Here is a 5,578-nt window from a genome sequence, read left to right on the forward strand (position 1 = left end):
CTCATTTGAGCATTTGATCAAACACTAGATGTACATTAAGGTTTCAAGGTCCTTTCATGGAGGATTCCATCATCCCACAATCCAACCTTTACCATTTTTAGCTCAACAATCTTTTTACACCATTGGATATCAAATGCATGTAAAATAACCAACCCCCTTGTCCAGAAATTATATTGCTTATTATCCATTTCTACACAAAATTCAAAATTGAGGGTTAGGGTGTAGAATCTTACCTCTAGGATGAAGACCTAGTGAGCTTCCCTTCTCAATCTTCCAAAACTTGGGCAAGAATTGAAGAACAATTATTGGAGAACACCTTCTCACTCTAGGGCACCCTCTCTCACTCTAAAATGTCAGATAATAGCTCAAAAATGACCCAAAGAGTGTATTTAACGAAATAGGGTCGGGTTTTAAAAACCCAAAAATGGAGCTCCAGAATAGGTTCTGCTGTCGCATATGTGACCGCATAATGGTTATGCGGACCGCATATCGGTCGTATAATTGGTTACAAAATAGCCAAAAGAACTGCCTGTGTATGCGGTCACTATGCGGTCCGCATAACTGTTATGCGGTCGCATAGTCGACCGCATAGCTGCTTCCAGAATAGCCCTCACCTGCTCACTTCTGCGGCCATTATGCGGCCAGCAGAGTGATTATGCGGTCGCATAATGGACCTCATACATGCACATTTCCGGCAAAATCCTCAAACACGTAAGCCTAGTCTGGCACCATGAAACATTATTTTCTTTGCAAATTTTACCAGGCCTTACACTTAAGTACTTCGAAATTTTCCAGGGTGTTACAGTAATGACCCGATCGGTCGATTTGAGACTTAGCATTTCATTAGGCAATTCGAGACTTTGAGTAGCTTTATATGATATATTATATCTTGCATATATGATTAGTTTTGATGTTTGCAAGGTTCGAGATTGGTTTGATAGAGTGATTCTCAATTTGGAAGCCTTGAGTTGGAAGGGTTGGCCAAGGTTTGATTTTTGAGTAAATAACCTCAGAATAAGAATTTGATGGTTTCAATTGGTTCGTATGGTGATTTTGGATTTGGGCATATATTCGGATTTGAATTTGGATGTTGCTAGAAGGTTTTGGCTCTATTTGTCGAAAGTTGGCAATTTGAAAAATTTAGGAGTTTATATGTTTGAACGGGAGTTGACTTTGGTGTTATCAGAATCCTATTGTGGGTTTGAAACCTTGGATAGGTTCATTTAGCTGATTGGAACTGCTTTGCAAAGTTTGGGTGTTATCCGGATTGTCTAAGTGTGATTTGGACGTGTTCAACGAAGTTAGAAAGTTTGAAACTTAAGAGAATGATTTGATCTTCAATTCTTGGTTTTGGTGTTATTTGTGGTGCTTCGAGTCTTTGGATAAGTTTGGATAATATACTTGTACTTGTTGGTATAATTGGACAGGGTCGCGAGGGGCTCAGGTGTGTTTTGGATCATTGGTTAAGAGACTAGTTAAGTCAAAAATTTGGAGTTTGACCATAGTGAACATTGGGTTAAAACGACCTATTTTCGGTGTTTTGAGTGTGCGAGTAGCTTTATGATTGTGCATATATGATTTGTATTTGAGAGGTTCCGAATGAGTTTTGGGGTGCTAATACTAAGATTTTGCAATTGCATAATTATCTGGTGCGATAATTTTAAAAATACCGGTTATGTCCCTAAGTTCGTCCATAAATTTCAAACTTCCTTTAAAACATCAAATTATCGCATCTCTTTAATTTTAAGGCCAAATTGGGTAATTGAGAAAGCTATCTTGGGTAAAATTTGGAAACGAATTTATTGGGCTTGTCAAAGGTGAGTTTCGAGATCATCTAACATCTAATTCGGGCTGGGATAACTGCTTCAGTTGTTTTACTTGTTTCGGGATTTAGTCACTTTTTCATACAATATTTTGGAAGAGGCAATGTTTGAGGGTATTTTCATCACTACATTGTGTGTAAATAATTTTTACTTAGATTTGGTTAAAGATCTTGATTTTCCATAGATTTGTATACCTAAAACTTGGATTTTCATAGTGAAAAATTGGGATTTTTGTCTACAACTTAAGAGGGTGAATATTGGGGATTTGGGAGTCAATTTGGACTTGGTTTTGGAATCTAATCACATATTTGATTTTATGGGATTATGAGTAGTCGGGATCTACCCCTTGACTCAGGTTTTGATCATGTGGACCCGGATTGACTTTTGAAATCTTTTTTATATTTCTTTAGTCAATCCACTAGGCGCTGTGCCTAGAGTTAGATTTTTTATATATAAATCAAGTAAAGTACTATAAAGGAGGGGGACATGGACCTTACCTCCAAACCTATGATGGACTCACAGTCAATTATCCAAACATGATAACCAATTGGATCCTGTGCACTAAGTGTAGTTAGACCTATGTAAACAAACCAATTGACTATCCACATTTGGTAGTCAATTGGATCACCAAACAACAATGTTTACTAAGCCTAGGTCAACTAAGTAAGAGAGATGAAAGGATTCCTTCCATGTACAAAGGATCCTAAAACAGATAGAAGGTGGATTCTCCCTATGAAAGAGGACAAAAAAAAACAAGCATTTAATGGGAACAATCCTATGGATCAATGTATTTATCTTCGACTCGACTTTAACGATATCATGAGAGAAAGCCATGGTGAAGATAAAAAATAGTAGAAATAAGTAAAGTTACCAAAGTAAACTATCTGTGTATGTTATGAATGACAGAAGAGATGGAGCATGGGAAACTTGACTGTTGATGTACGTTCTACAACATCAAATAATTCCAAAAAAAGTCTCCTATTCTTTGTTGTTTCCTGTGATTGACCATAGCAGTTGTCTACATTACAAAGAGTTTTGAGAGCCTGTTGTTATCATAAAAAAAATTGGGGCTTTCATGTTGAATTGGTGGCAGGTGGAAGCAGATGTAGGAGTTTATGCATTTTCTGAATGCAAGATTCTACACCTGGGGGTTGCTGGTAATTGAAGGATACTAGACTGCTTGGTTTGAGCCCCTAGGTTTATCCATGATGGTCCTTGTCTAACATCATATCTATGTCTGATGATTTGATCTCATGTGCCCTTTATATTGAGCAACTATAATAACCTGGACAACTAGGTTTGGTCCCCTAGATGTGTCCTGTTGGTTGCTTGTTTGAGGGGAGCATGTGTGTATAACTAACAATGGGTAGTCTGCCTGCACCCTTTGAGATGCTCTTAGTGGAATTAACATTAGAAATGCTAATAGAACACACTGAGAACATCTCAATGAGTTAGACATGTTCATGGTACCTACAAAATTAGCAAATATGTTAGTGAAAAACAAGACCCCCTCTACAGAGTAGATGGGGTGTGGTGTCCACACTATCTACCAGCTTCTAAGATGTAATTGATGTTTATGTATGGCTGTTGCATATTTGGAAGTCCAATGGAGAATGTGGTGGGATGTTGGTGGTTGATGGAAAGTGTATGAGATGTTGTTAGCTAGAGAGGCAGAATGCTTCATGTAGTGTATGAGCACTTCTTATCTTATGTGAACCATGAAAGGGTGTGAATGTGACCCTGTATGACGAAGGTAAATAGAACCAATTGAGACAGCTAGGTATGCTACCATAGATTTGTCCCAACCGGGGTGTGTTATGTTCAATCGATCATGAGTGGTCATCAAAGAGTGATATGTTGTATGCCTTTGATAGGTTCTTAGTAGAATGAGCATTATAAATGCTAATACCACATACTGAGTATAGATAAAAGGATTGAGCATATCATGGAAAGTTGTACCTACAAAAGAGAAGCTAAAGTTAGTGTTCTGTGATGCATCCATGTCTTTCTTCCAGAATAATTGGACAAAAAACTCATCATTTAGAGGTGGGAGATTTCTCGGTGAAATGATTTCAATGGCATATACCTGAAGGATTGTGTGTGTGAGTGTAGTGTGATGTTCTGTACTGGTGTGCCTGTTGGTCAGTTTAGGAGGGTACTGGGTTGGTGTTTGGATTTGAGAAGGAAGATGGTGTTCAACTAACTTAATGTAGTTGTTATGTCTATACGTTGGTGGTGGTAGGTGTGTTTTAAGGTGTGGGCAATTATGTTTGTGTGTTAAGGACGGTTGGTTTGCACTTTGGATTTCACAGTGCATAAGCACCAATTCAGATGGTCAGTAGGCCAAGGATCTCCCTCTATCCACTGATAGATTCTCAGTGGATTGAATAAAAATCTAGGTGGGTAACACCACACCCTGAAAAGGAGTCAGTGGACATAATAATTGATCACTGGGAAAACCTGTAGAAAAGGAAACAAATGTTAGCTTGAAACTGTGCACTAGTGCTCTCCTCCAACATGATTTGAGCAAGGAGATGTGTGTATGTTTGCTCACCCAGGATGTATGGTTACGTGTGCTCCCATGCCATCCTGGTAATCTGTCACGACCCAAACCGATGGGCCGCAACAGTCACCCGGTACCTTACTCAACCGAGTACCAACATAACGTATCTCTTGTATCATACTATCATAGGTAAATGAGCCGGAGAGGCTATCGTGAGATAAGTAGAATAAAACATGAGGAAATACTCGACATGATATACCGACTTATACATATGACGTACGGGTCTATAAGACCAAAATGATCACTCGTATACTGAACATAGGCCGACAAGGCCATACAATCTTTCACGTACACGACATAAGTTTACAAGCCTCTAAGAGTACATAAATGTCATAAAGGTCAGGACAGGGCCCCGCCATACTAATCAGTACATGTCCTAATCATACTGACCACATATGCAACTTCGGAGCAAATGGAGCGCACCAACACCTTCCGCTGAGCTGATAGCCTACTTGGAGGACTCTCAACCTGTCTATCGGGACCTGCGGGCATGAAACACAGCATCCCCAGGCAAAAGAGACGTCAGTACAAATAATGTACCGAGTATGTAAGGAATGAAAATTAGTAAATAAAAGATGTGAGAGAAATACGGAGTAAAAGACTCAACATGTAAGTCTGAATAGCTATGTGAATCATTTCATATTTATAATATCATGCATATGCGTATAAATGTCGTACCATGCATAGGTATATGCATACATAACATCATCAAGCCTTTGAGGGCATCCCATCATATCATATCAGCCACTTAGGGAAATCATCAACGTATACCAGCTGATCAGGTGGTGGTGCGTATACAACGCTGTAACCTTTTCCCATATCCCATATATATATAATATACGCGTATATAATGCCATCTGGTCATGGGTCAATATACATGTATAAATGAATGAAATGCTTAAAAAAATACGTTAATAAGATTTCTCGGAACGTTATAAGATCAATATGTCTTTCAGATAATTTTTATCAACTACGTATTTTTCAGATACCCATGAGCAGATGATATAATATTAAGACACATGGAAAATCAAGAACGTAGGCACCTCTAGTATTTCTATAAATAGAGTCATTTATGAAAGTTGTGTATTTGCTCTTTTCGTTTGTATCGTATAGATCATGCCAAAAGAAAAGGAGGGATATCCTTAACATACATTAGCTGATTCTCTTAACAATCCTTCCAACACCCGTCAGA

The 5,578-nt window shown here is 38.4% G+C and overlaps 1 long non-coding RNA gene across 1 annotated transcript; it reads right to left on the minus strand.

Annotated features, from left to right (window-relative positions):
• Positions 1-2,276: 2,276 nt before the first annotated feature.
• Positions 2,277-4,666, minus strand: LOC107790224 (uncharacterized). The gene is made up of 2 exons (XR_001648984.2): positions 3,910-4,666; positions 2,277-3,782 (listed from the first exon to the last, which is right to left on the minus strand). It is a non-coding gene; the product is annotated as an uncharacterized LOC107790224 (long non-coding RNA).
• Positions 4,667-5,578: the final 912 nt, after the last annotated feature.

Source organism: Nicotiana tabacum, chromosome 21 (assembly GCF_000715075.1).
Source record: "Nicotiana tabacum cultivar K326 chromosome 21, ASM71507v2, whole genome shotgun sequence".
Classification (NCBI taxonomy): Eukaryota; Viridiplantae; Streptophyta; class Magnoliopsida; order Solanales; family Solanaceae; genus Nicotiana; species Nicotiana tabacum.